The sequence below is a fragment of the Dunckerocampus dactyliophorus genome, chromosome 12 (genome assembly GCF_027744805.1).
Source record: "Dunckerocampus dactyliophorus isolate RoL2022-P2 chromosome 12, RoL_Ddac_1.1, whole genome shotgun sequence".
In the NCBI taxonomy this organism is placed as follows: Eukaryota; Metazoa; Chordata; class Actinopteri; order Syngnathiformes; family Syngnathidae; genus Dunckerocampus; species Dunckerocampus dactyliophorus.
In genome coordinates this window covers 8,083,407-8,097,228 of record NC_072830.1, presented here as the reverse complement: position 1 = coordinate 8,097,228, position 13,822 = coordinate 8,083,407, and the positions used below count along the sequence as shown (strand labels likewise).

The following is a 13,822-nucleotide window of genomic DNA, read 5'->3' as shown; positions in this document are numbered from 1 at the left end:
CATGCGTAGCAGAATCCTTGGCGGGACACGTGCATAAACCGTGCATAGAACCCCTGTGCTGTAATTGCAGGGGCAGGCCCATTCAAAATTTCGACTGAAATTGTTTTCTAGTTTTCAGAATAAAGTTGCAACTTTTGGAAAATTAGGTTGGGGAAAAAGTGGTGATATTACAAGAACAAAATCAAAATAGTCACAGTCTTATGAAAAAAATGACAGAACATAGTTGAAATATATGTAAAATTGAAAAACATCAACCAAAATGGAAAAACAAGCAGAAAAAGTACAAATGTAAAGCTGAGCTGCAGGCTGTTTTGTGTTGACATGTATAGAACTTGTTGCCATAGCTACGTGGGTTGTTTACAAAATGTCAAATATAACAGCGGCCCCCGTATCCTTTGATTTCACCGGATTTGGCCCTCGCTGGGAAAAGTTTGGATGCCCCCGGCATGCTAGCTCAGATTGACCCAACAGTGCCTCTGCTGGTCGCAGCCAAGTATTACACTCCATTTTGCCCAAATTACTTTCATTGAAAAAACGACTCAATTGCTTCACCCGCGTTTCTGTCCCGGAATACATCATCAAGTTTAGCTCTAAAAATGTCAAGTACCGTGCGTTACCTTGTGTAAGAAATCCCACTAAATTCTGGCACCAGCGTGCTCAGGAAATTAGCGGAGGCTGGTGAGGTCAGAGTGAGACGATGGAGGTGATGGCGTGTTAATGGTTCCATCCATGCATGTTGACTGCCTGTGTGAAAGGGGCAGCAGTGGGAACTGTGGCTGCACACTGGCTTTATGGGAAATGCCAAAGTTGAGCATCCTCTTCTAAAATACAAATGTTATTGTTTACAGTAGCTGAATGTTACCCATATTGATGAAAATAGCTTTTTTTTTTTTTTTTTTTGAAAGAGATGTCTATTTGTACAGATTGTGTTTCATGATGCTTCATTGAGACCCGGCTTAGGCGCAAATAAGCAAGCCGACAAAGCCGGAATAATAACCAAAAGCCTTGTGAGGTCTTTGGACGTTGCGCCATGTGTATCGACCGAGCAGAATTCTCTCACAGGTTTTTTTTTTAATTATTTTTTTTATAACGGAGCAGCACAAAGAGTAATGTATTTAGCTTGTTGGGGTTTCCCACTGACTTTAAATTGATGTTAAATTGGGAAGCTCATCATTATCTAGCACTGACTCACACCTCCTTCAACTCTTTCATTCGCAATCAGCTACACTGTTCTTTATGATTTTTTAAAACACTGTTTTTTTCCAGTTTGTCTTTTAAAAAGAGGAACTTTTTTCTTTTTTTTTTCTTTTTTTTTTTGAGTGCAGAGGGACCTTCTGCGTCACACATTCCAATCTACTGTATGTCTTAGCTGGCCAAGTGTATACTTACCCGAGTTGGTGGCATATGCATATCTCCGGAAAAAAAAAAGGATTCAGAAGGAAAACCTTTTTTGTTGTTCTTTGTTGTTCTTTTTATAGTGTCTATGTATTTCTGTTTTGTATGAGATCCTTTTTTATTGTATTTAGTTCACAAACATTTGAATATTTTTTCAATAATTTATATTTTATAAGAAGAAAAAAATTAGATTTGCAGACAGCTGGTGCTTTCATGGGATATTAAAAAGGTAGCACAGGATTCAGCAATGTAGCGATTTTTGTTTTTTTTTAAGGTTTGTTTTATTGTATTTTTTTATTCTTTAAAAAAAACAAAAAAGAATAGATAGATCTGTCTGCTTGAGGAAAAAAAAAGGCTGATGCTGGCCCATCAATGATTTCTGCTGGAAAGGTTTTATAAACTGTAGCCTCTATTTCTAATAATGTACTTCAAAAATGTTATAAAATATATGTGAACAAACACCTTGTTGTTGTGTGTGTCCGTCTTGTGATGCATGCATGCATGTACATTATGTAGTTATACAAAGCCTTTTATCCAAAAGGTTTGTGGATAGCAAAAGTTGCTTGTACGAGTATTAGGGCCACATAAAAAAAATAAAGTACATTTATGAGAAAAAAGTCGTAACATGTTAATAAAGTCGTACATTTACGACTTTATTCACGACTTTATTTACGAGAATAAAGTCGTACATTTACGTCTTTATTCACGACTTTATTTACGAGAATAAAGTCGTAACATGTTAATAAAGTCGTACATTTACGACTTTATTCACGACTTTATTTACGAGAATAAAGTCGTACATTTACGTCTTTATTCACGACTTTATTTACGAGAATAAAGTCGTACATTTACGTCTTTATTCACGACTTTATTTACGAGAATAAAGTCGTAACATGTTAATAAAGTCGTAAATTTACGTCTTTATTCACGACTTTATTTACGAGAATAAAGTTGTAAATTTCCGACTTTATTCTGGTGATATTTATTATTTATTCCCGTGAATTTACGACTTTATTCTCGTAAATTTACTACTTTATTCTCATATTATGACTCTATTCTCGTAAATTTACTACTTTATTCTCATATTATGACTTTATTCTCGTAAATTTACGACTTTATTCTCATATTATGACTTTATTCTCGTAAATTTACTACTTTATTCCCGTAAATTCATGACTTTGTTCTTGAAAAATCCGATTTTGTCAGTCGTAAATTTATGAGAAAAGTCGTAATATAGCGAGAAAGAAGTCGTGATACTGTATTATGAGAATAAAGTCATACATTTACGTGAATAAAGTGGTCATATTAGGGGTCATGGTGTCATACGTGTCAAGAGGGAAAACAGAGCATAGTTGCTCAGGAAGGACGGAAACTTTCCCTTTTCTTCCGGCAAGCTTTTATTTATAACGTGGCAGCAAAACAGAGCAATTGAGTCCTTCTCGCTTCCGCCTTCCTTTATTCTCGAAATCTCCAATTTATTTGTATTTTTTTAATGTGGCCCTAATACTTTGTTGTAAGTTTCCAAGCGATGTTGGTTAATAAACAAAAACAGCCAGTTTTGCATTAAAGTAAATTTAGCTAATACATACAATAAAAAATGTAATACGAATATTTAAATACATATAAATTAAATTTTATATTAATATTCTATATAATATGAAATTATATATAATCGTATATCTTCTTTTCTTGGGAGAATGAACAGAATAAGATTTTCATTGCATGGTATAACTGCTGTTGTACTATGCACATGACAATAAAACTCTCTTGAACTTGAACTTGATATGAAGTATATAAAATTATATGTAGATATCAACTGTAATGTATTTGCTAATGCCATCAAAATGTACTTAAATGCAACAAAGACTTTTTTATTTTGTGTGTGTGTGTGTGTATAATTACTATATACCTGTATATTTTGCATTTGAGTAAAATTAGATGTCATTTGCAAAGAAATTATTAAACTTTATGTATAATAATATAATATGCAAATGTTATTGTTAATATAGGAGGTTCTACAATTCGGAAGTTGTCTGAAATTTTGTGGAAAAATGTTGCTTTGTCAAAAAAGTTTCAAAAATCAGACAATTCTTGGGACTTGCACTTTTTTTTTGACATTTTGCCCATCATCCACAATCCTTATGTGAAACATCAACACATATTTCTTTCCCTTTTGTGTGTGTTGTAAAGAGAGAAAACAAGTTAGCATGAGGGAGCTAACAATGCACGTCATGGGACACGCCTATTTCGACCATACAGCCCTAAAATAAAACCTGTCAAAAAAGCGCCAACAGTGTTCCATTTACATAGCTGACCTGTATATTAACCAAGCTACAGCGATATTGTTATTGTAGCAGCTAACACGAAGAACTATATTTTTCTGGCGGAGTAGCGCAACGCCTCGCTAGTCTCATGAAATCATGGCTTGCACGTATACTGGAGTGTAGAAGGTTGTGGCAATAAGCCAAAAATGCACAGAAAAGGGAAAGACGATTGTGGATGATGGGCAAAATTACAAAAGAAAGCGCTGTTATATCTCGGAAAACTTAAGGATTTTTGTGACACCACTAAGAAAGCAAAATCGGAGAAGTTTGCTGTGATTACCATAAAACCACAAATGAAGCTTGCAGTTGTGTGACGTAGCAAAGCGGTACGCGCACATCTCTGTCCTGGCTGCTCGGTGCAATATGGCTAAGCCGACAACATGAATGATAAAAGAAGAATAACGGAATGTTCAACGTCCGCTGTGGTTCGACTTAATGTGAAGAGAATGGCCTCCCAAGCACAAGCGTGTCATCAAAGTTAGGAATTATTTTATTTTCCTCAAACAAATGATGCTAATGGTGGGTAAGTGTTCACTTCCTGATTTCTTATTGTTTTGCATGTTTGTCACACTTAAATGTTTCATCTCTGCAAAAACATATCAATATTAGTCAGAGACAACAGAATTGAGCACTAAATGCTGCTTTTGAATGAAACATTTTATTATTAAGGGGGAATAACAATCCAAAGCTACATGGCCCTGTGTGAAAAAGTGATTGCCCCCTAAACCTAATAACTGGTTGGGCCACCCTTACCAGCAACAACTGCAATCAAGCATTTGTGATAACTTGCAATGAGTCTCTTACAGCGCAGGAGGAATGTTGTCCAACTCAACTTTGCAGAATTGTTGTCATTCAGCCACACTGGAGGGTTTTCCAGCATGAAGCGCCTTTTTAAGTTCATGCCACAGCATCTCAATAGGATTCAGGTCAGGACTTTGACTAGGCCACTCCAAAGTCTTCATTTTGTTTTTCTTCAGCCATTCAGAGGTGGACTTGCTGGTGTGTTTTGGATCATTGTCCTGCTGCAGAACCTAAGTTGGTTTCAGCTTGAAGTCACCAACAGATGGCCGGACATTCTCCTTCAGCAGAATTCATGCTTCCATTTATCACAGCAAGTCTTCCAGGTCCAGGTCTTCTGGCCAAACAGCCCCAGACCATCATCCTGCCACCACCATATTTTACTGTTGGTATGATGTTCTTTTTCTGAAATGCGCCAGATGTAATGGGACACACACCTTCCAAAGAGTTAAACTTTTGTTTCGTCAGACCACAGAGTATTTTCTCAAAGGTCTTGAGGATCGTCAAGATGTTTTCTGATAAAATTGAGACAAGCCTTAATGTTCTTTTTGTTCAGCAGTGGTTTTTGTCTTGGAACTCTGCCATGCAGGCCGTTTTTGTCCAGTGTCTTTCTTATGGTGGAGTTATGAACACTGACCTTAACTGAGGCAAGTGAGGCCTGCAGTTCTTTGAATGTTGTTGTGGGGTCTTTTGTGACCTCTTGGATGAGTCGTCGCTGCGCTCTTGGGGTCATTTTGGTTGGCTGGCCACTCCTGGGATTGTTCACCTGTGATCCATGTTTTGGCTATTTGTGGATAATGGCTCTCACTGTGGTTTGCTGGAGTCCCAAAGCTTTAGAAATGGCTTTGTAACCTTTTCCACACTGATAGATCTCAGTTAATCTCAGTTAAGGGATTTTGTCTCCCTTAATAATAAGAGGTATCATTTAAAAACGGCATTTTGTGTTCAGTTGTGTTGTCATTGGCTAATATTTAAATTTGTTTGATGATCTGAAACAGTTAAGAGTGACAAACATGCCAAAAAATAAGAAATCAGGAAGTGGGAAAACACTTTTTCACGCCATAGTATACTTGGTGCACTCGGTGTGAAACCAAAAGAAAATACTTTATAAATTATTTCACATGCAATCACAATGACGCCAACATAGTTCTGCAGGTTCCCACCCGCTCGTGTCCCTCACTCTAAACCACGTCGCCGCTCTTTTAAAAGCGAAATACACCAGATGCAAAGAGGAAGTCTGCAGACACAAAAGTAAAAAACGGAGAAATGTCACAGACAGCAGGTTGAAAAAGTGGACAGATGAATTCTGCACCTTCACCTTCTCCTATCCAGCTCGCAGTTCCCCTCCCATTTGTCAGAGCTCAAAGCTAAATATTTGTCCAAATCTGTCTCCTGCATGTCGTCTCAACATTGCTGAGCAAGACAAGAAATCATCCTTTTTTTTAAAAAAAAAAGAAAGTCTTTTAAAGTGGGGGAAATACCAGCAGCGAGCCTTCATGTAATATGTATTTTTGGACATGTTGCCTGCGTGGGAGTGTAAAGAAGGAACGGACACACGAATGAAGCCTGTGCCTGTGATTGTTAGTCATCATGTTGTCGAGATCACAACAGTATTTAACACTACTTGTGTTGTGCTCATTGTGTTCCATTGCCTCGGATCAAGTCTTCATGGGGCCAAGGACACGGAAAGTTGATGATTTCAACACTGCGGGTGAGACGACTCTTGCACAAGGCTTCAACATGCGCTTTCTTGTAAGTATGAGGCGTGGTGGGCATCACGCACACACAAGGTCACACCCACAGAAAGACTGACTGACTTTAAAACAGATCAAATATGACAAAAATATGAATATATTGTCACCATTTGTTTAGTTGTGCGGTTTTTCTTGCCTCCTTCGGTAGGTCTTAATTTTGTTCAATGATTCAATGATTCAATGATTGAGTTTTTCCTTGCCTTTGTCGCCAAAGTAGCCACACTCTCGTTTCTGTTCAAGGTTTAGTCGTTTGAGGGAGTTTTTCCTTGCCTCCATCGCCAAAGTGCCCACACTAGGTCTTAATTATGTCCAATGTTTCATCCTTAAATGCAGTTTTTCCTTGCTGTTGTCGCCAAAGTAGCCACACTGAGTCTCTTTTCCGGTGAAGGTTTAGTCCTTCAAGGGGGTTTCCTTGCCTCCATCACCAAAGTGCCCACACGAGCTCTTAATTATGTTTCTTCTTAGACTGAGTTTTTCCTTGCGTTTGTGGTCAAAGTAGCCACACTCTCGTTTCTGTTCAAGGTTTAGTCGTTTGAGGGAGTTTTTCCTTGCCTCCATCGCCAAAGTGCCCACACTAGGTCTTAATTATGTCCAATGTTTCATCCTTAAATGCAGTTTTTCCTTGCTGTTGTCGCCAAAGTAGCCACACTGAGTCTCTTTTCCGGTGAAGGTTTAGTCCTTCAAGGGGGTTTCCTTGCCTCCATCGCCAAAGTGCCCACACGAGCTCTTAATTATGTTTCTTCTTAGACTGAGTTTTTCCTTGCGTTTGTGGTTAAAGTAGCCACACTCTCGTTTCTGTTCAAGGTTTAGTCATTTGAGGGATTTTTTCCTTGCCTCCATCGCCAAAGTGCCCACACTAGGTCTTAATTATGTCCAATGTTTCATCCTTAAATGCAGTTTTTCCTTGCTGTTGTCACCAAAGTAGCCACACTCTCGTTTCTGTTCAAGGTTTAGTCGTTTGAGGGAGTTTTTCCTTGCCTCCATCGCCAAAGTGCCCACACTAGGTCTTAATTATGTCCAATGTTTCATCCTTAAATGCAGTTTTTCCTTGCTGTTGTCGCCAAAGTAGCCACACTGAGTCTCTTTTCCGGTGAAGGTTTAGTCCTTCAAGGGGGTTTCCTTGCCTCCATCACCAAAGTGCCCACACGAGCTCTTAATTATGTTTCTTCTTAGACTGAGTTTTTCCTTGCGTTTGTGGTCAAAGTAGCCACACTCTCGTTTCTGTTCAAGGTTTAGTCGTTTGAGGGAGTTTTTCCTTGCCTCCATCGCCAAAGTGCCCACACTAGGTCTTAATTATGTCCAATGTTTCATCCTTAAATGCAGTTTTTCCTTGCTGTTGTCGCCAAAGTAGCCACACTGAGTCTCATTTCCGGTGAAGGTTTAGTCCTTCAAGGGGGTTTCCTTGCCTCCATCGCCAAAGTGCCCACACGAGCTCTTAATTATGTTTCTTCCTTAGACTGAGTTTTTCCTTGCCTTTGTCGCCAAAGTAGCCACACTCTCGTTTCTGTTCAAGGTTTAGTCGTTTGAGGGAGTTTTTCCTTGCCTCCGTCGCCAAAGTGCCCACAATGACTCTCGATTATGTTCGTTGCTTCTTCTTTAGATTTGGCTTTTCATTGCCTCTGTCGTTAAAATTTCTCCTTAGAGGGAGTTTTTACTTGCCTATGTCGCCCGTGAGCTCACGGTGAGTCTTGGTTGTGTTCCTTATTTTTCCTGAGTTGGGATTTTTGAGAGTTTACTCCGTGGTTAAAGTTGTTATTTTCTATTTTTCTATTTCGAAAAAAATAAATCCTAAAAATATAAATAAATATTTTAAAAGTTTCTGGTGGAAACTTTCTCCTTACCTCCATCACCAAATGGCCCACACTAAGTCTTAGTTCTGTTTGAGGTTTCTTCCTTAGGGGGAGTTTTTCCTTGCCTGTGTCGCCAAAGTGCCCACAGTTAGTCTTGGTTTGTCCGTTGTTCTTCCCTTTTTTTAATTGCCTGTGATGTTAAAGTTTCTATTTTCTAGTTTCTTCTTTTCTATTTCTCGGGAAAAAAACATCATAAAATAAGTAAAATTAAACAGATAATTAAAAAATGTAAAAAGTTCTTCCTTACAAGGAGTCATTCCTTGCCTCCGTCGCCAAAGTGCCCACAGTGGATCTCACTTCCGCTTGTTTGTTCCTTACATTGAGTTTTTTTTTACTGCCTTCATCATGAAAGGTTTCTAGTTTCCAAACTTCTCTATTTCTAAAAAATAAAATTAAAATGAATAAATAAATACATAAAATTACAAAAAGTTTCTAGTAGACCTTTCTTCCATAGGGGTTCTTCCTTGCCTCCATCCCACACTGAGTCTCGGTTTCTTCCTTAGAGGGAGAACCCGTTGGCTGAGAATTGGCCCAATAGAAATAAAATGGACTCGAGTAACCTTACATCCGTCCATTCTACCAATCCTATATTTATCCACACATCCATTCGTCTTCATATAAAGTTCATTCCTGTCTACGCCTACCTTCTATGCATATGCTGAAAGACAGCTTTGGATTTAACCTCTAAGAGACTTTGATAAGGATGAAACGGAGCTAAATATAACCTCGCTGTCTTGCAAAGAATCCGTGACGCACAAAACTTCCATGGAGAAACGCACTGAAATATGATGGATGCGTCCCCCATGGCCGTGAGAGCCACATGCTCATCTTAATGTCCTGCATGGTTGGGTCCAACGTGACCCTTTCTCATGGATTTCAAAGTGATGGAACAAACAAAGCTGATAGATACTTTGACTTGTGCTTTACATACTTGCAGTGCCAGTAATGCAAACACTCACATGTTCTAATAGATAGATACTCTAGGGATACTTTATAGATCCCACTTCAAAAAGAATACCACAGTGCTACAGTTTGGCACCAATGGCTGCTGTGTTGCCGAATGTATTGTCTTGTTTCTGTTTTTGAGTCTCATTTGCAAGTGTGCATGTTTGTCCTAAAGTAGGGCCCTATGATTCCACGGAATTGCTGACGGAATCGTGGAATTGGCTGATGAAAACGGAATTTACTGTTTAACGCAGAATCCCGCGGAAATCAACATAATGTGAATGAATGTTGTCATCGTGAGGAGAAGGAACGTTCGTGTGGGGGAGTATTTCCCCGACGGATGGCTCAATGTCATGACAAACACTAAACCGTCCCCTCCCGACATAAACGATGAAATGACAAAAAACACTGGCGAAAGTTGGCGGAACCTCCTCTTACGTAGCTTGAATGGAAGCTAGCGGGACTAGCTTAGTTTAGCATGCTCGTGCGGTTGTGTGCGTGCGACTCGGGCTGGATGAGTATATTTTCACCGCGTTGTGTTTTGCTGCTTTATGTAGGAAGCGTTTTACACTGCCTGATGACGACGAAGAAGTTTATTTTTGCACTCAGCTCGTCTGAGCCGTAAACAGACATTCTCAACACACACGCAACACAAGAACACACTTCCGGCCTTCAAAATAAGATGACCGTTTGCCCTTTGTTTAACTATGTCAACAAAATATCATTAAAAAAATCTCACATTTGCAGTTGGAATTGCATCTGTGGCTACATCTTCCTTCATCACGCACGCACACGGCCGTTACAGTTTGTTGAAGATGTTGTAGCAATGTGTGCAGAGGCTGACATCCCATTGCAAAGGTTAGCCAAGCTACATCCATTTCTCAATGACTGAACAAAATTCTCCATTGATGTATTGCATCAATAAGTCTAAAGATTTTTGCATTTCATTAACTGACATTTTATTCACTCATCCAAAAAGCACACACTCTATGCAGGTAGAAATAAGGGAATGGAATATATAACGGAGTAACGAAATTCTAAAAAATTAAAATAGAATAACCAGAATTTGGAAAAAAAAAAAAGGTATTTCATAGGGCCCTACAGAAGGTGTTTCTGCAGTCAGGAAGTGGTCACTTGCTATTGCACAGTACAATGTGCTAGTTTCTGTTGTGGAGCCTGAGGAAATGTTTGCCTGTAAGTGTGTTGTGCTATGTCATATGTTGTGTTATGTGTGTTTTGTACATCAACTAAATGCTAAAATGGGATGTACATCATATTGGAGGCGTTTGAAGTTGCCCAAAGAAATCGGTAATGATAATCACTAGCATGTATCTAATCTAAACAAACCAGCTTTGAGCTAGCGCATTTGTTTGAACACATTTCTTTTGTTCCATGTCCTTATTTTATCATTTCATATCCTGTGTAAATCGAATTTTGACATATTGTTTTTCTGTATGTTTAGTTTTACAGTGCTTCAGCTAAAGACTCTGAAATTGAACTGCAAAGAAGACTTTATTTGGAAACTGTTATCCGTCTGCTGAGCTAGCAATGTTAGCGGGAGCCGAGCAGCTGCCTTTTTAGTGGTAAGGATCGCAAGTCAACCAACTGGTGCCAATCGTTTTTCCTTGAGAAACAGCAGTGTGGTACGAAAAATATACTGGGAAATAAATCCACTTCACTACTTCTACGGTATCATACTTGGTCACACACTCTGTGCCTCTTTCTTTCATCATTCATTGCATTGTGTTGTTGACCCCCTCGTCTTGGCAGGTGTAGCAACTGTATTATCCCCTTTTATGAAGGGCACATCAGGGGCAGTCCCCTGCTTTGCCGGCTAATTTGCATTTTTATTGCCACTGTCGCATCCCGAGTTTAAACACCATCCACCCCCACCGCTAACCCCTAGACCTGCCGCCATCACCTCGAGAGTGGCTGCCGGGCTCCGGGTCCGCACGGGCTGGCTGGAGCTCAGGTAACCAGGCGACCCCGGCATTCCGAGGCGGAAATGGAGTGTCTTCGCAGGCTAATGCGGAGTTTCCATTAGGAAAGATGATTGATTTGCTTCTACAATGGAAGACTAAGATGGGTCTTTGTTTGCAGGTGAACTGGAGTGTGACAGAGGAGACGAGAGATGGCGCAGGAGGAAGAAAATGAAAAGGTGGAATACCAGATGGCAAAGGTGTGGAAGCTTTCACGCATTGTAAATGTCTGTGGACTTTCTTTTCTTATTGAATCCTTAAGCATTGCATCGTATCTGTGACATTCACAAGTGCACTTGCATTGAAGGAAAAGGAGTAGGAGGGCTTCAACTGCATTTCAACACATGCTGGTAACTTTCCAGTTCAACGAGAAAATGGTCTTGCTTTTCTTTTCTACTCTCAGTCAACTGGGATGCAGAAACTTTCCCAGGGCATCTGCTCCAAACGCCCACGTCTGCGTCTCCATCCAGTAGGAGTGCTGCTTTCACCCCTGAGTCCGGCTGTTGCTGAGCTGCCATTGGCTGCCTGGGCCAGGGCCCAGAAAAAGGGAAGGCTGAGCCCTGAGAATTTTCCGAAACATTTTCTTTTCTAGCTCGGCTTTTGCCAACATCTGCTTCCAATCAGTGTTAGTCAAAAGAACGTTTCTTTTTCTCCCCGCTGTTGGGGTTAAACACACACAAACACACACACACACACACAACATAGAAGGTTGAAGTAGGAGAACAAGTCATCTGTTCTGTTAGTAACAATATTACATACAAGAGACTAGTAGTCTTAATGCTAAAAACATCATCATCATTATTGCTATCATCATAGCAATACTACTGTCCTGTTTCTCTGTCTACCCTCCACCCCCTTCTCTCAATCTCAGCCCCACAACGATCACTGGTTGTGTTCTTCTTAGCCTCCGTTGGCAAATGCCCACACGGTCTTGATTCTGGTTGACATTTCTTTCTTAACTCCTTCAACACCAAAATCGTAGTTATACGTTTTTACAAACCCAAACGCCTGATCCCAACAATGTATTTATACGTTTCTTACGTGTTTTTGTGCGAGAGGCTAAAGGTGGTGGTGCAACTCCTGATGCTGATGCAACTCCTTACAAATGGATTAGGCTTGAAAGCATTTTTAATTTCATAAAAACGGACAGTAGGTGGCAGAAGTGCATGTGATAAAAGCTCGGCAGGGTTCGTGAGAGGAATAAGAAACACACATGACAGGAAGAGGAATTGGGAGAGCGTTAAGGAGTGTAGCGTGGAGGCCGAGCAAAAATGGACAAAAAAAAGGCTTTGGAAACATCCTTGAAGGACAGACGAATAAAAACAAAAGAGTGTATGACGCTCTGGTGAGTGTTGCAGAAGAAGCACAACATCGAGCCTCATGTCGCCACACTTTCCACAAAGCACGCAGAGTTCGTCGCGTATTTTCTTCGGAGCCTGCCGTGGGTCAGTTCAACGCCCAAGATAATAATATTGAGATGGACCTCTATGCGGACTCATCCGATGACTCGGTACCATCTGATTCAACCAGGAGCAGCGTTTTTTTCCCTTTTGTAGACGGCAACCGATATTCCTGAAACTTACCTATGTTCTACTGCTGATTACTAGAGAACGGAAAAAGGTAGAAACTTATTTTTCTGATGAAAGACCGGAGTACAATCTTTCTATCGGTAGGTTCCATGTTTATATCGCCATAGAACACAATATTCTGTGTGCCTTGAAAGAGCAGTCAAAATTGTCTAAAGTGGCCGCTAATGGGGCTGCCTTTCGAAAAATGGCCGGGATTGAATGAGTTAATAACCGTTATTCCTTGCCTCTGTCACCAATCCATTTTCTCGAAGGTTTTTTTTGTTTAGAAGTACTTTTTTCCTTGCCTCAGTCACCTCTAGTGGCCATGTTGAGTCCCGGTTCTGTTCAAGGTTTCTTCCCTGCATCAGTTGCCAAAGTCCCCACACTAAGTTTCTGTCCAGTTTGTGATTTCTTCCTTAGTGGGAGGTTTTCCTTGCCTCAGTCACTAACGTGCACCACACAGAGTCTTGGTTCTGTTTGAGGTTTCTTGCTAAGTGGCAGTTATTCATTACCTCCGTTGCCACAGTGCCCACACTGAGTTTTGGTTCAATTCAAATTGTTTTCCTTTGACTGAGCTGTTCACTGCATCAGTTGTCAAAGTTTTTCCTTTCCTCAATCACAAACGTACACCAAAGTTTTATGGTTTCCATATCACCCCACCTACCAACCCATCTATCCACCGATTCCTCAACCACTGGACATTCAAATATTCATGTTTTTCAAGACTTTCGGATCCATCTCCCAATCTTTTACCATGCTTAGACCTTGTACACATACAGAAAGTGTATATTACTGTATTTGTACTGACATTTGTACTGTCATTCTGTGCAGTATTTGGACATACAGTACAATACATCTCAACAACACTTTTTGTGTGGACTTTCCATTTGAATAGGTGGAAAAACGGTAGCCTCTTGAGAAGAAAAAGATCAGCCTGATGTTGAGCTTCCTTCCCATTGACCTCTCACCTTAAACACTATTGGTTTTGCGGCCCTGCTCACGCTGTGTTAGGCCTGATTTACAGCACGACAGTGCTGACTAGTTCTTCGGGAGGCGTAATCCTGGGTCAAAATGAGCTAATAAATCTGAAGTGTGCAACAACAGGGGAAGGTCAGCCTTAAGTTTGCCCAAGTCGCAACTTGTGGGGAGTCTATTTTGAATTAGGTGTATAAATAAGAATTGTACATTGCATTTTACATATTTGGAAAA

At 40.1% G+C, this 13,822-nt stretch overlaps 1 long non-coding RNA gene across 1 annotated transcript; it reads left to right on the top strand.

Moving 5' to 3' along the window:
* The first annotated feature begins 5,925 nt into the window (after window positions 1-5,925).
* Window positions 5,926-13,389, top strand: LOC129191025 (uncharacterized). The gene is made up of 3 exons (XR_008573129.1): window positions 5,926-6,269; window positions 11,167-11,245; window positions 11,449-13,389. It is a non-coding gene; the product is annotated as an uncharacterized LOC129191025 (long non-coding RNA).
* The last annotated feature ends 433 nt before the right edge of the window (window positions 13,390-13,822 follow it).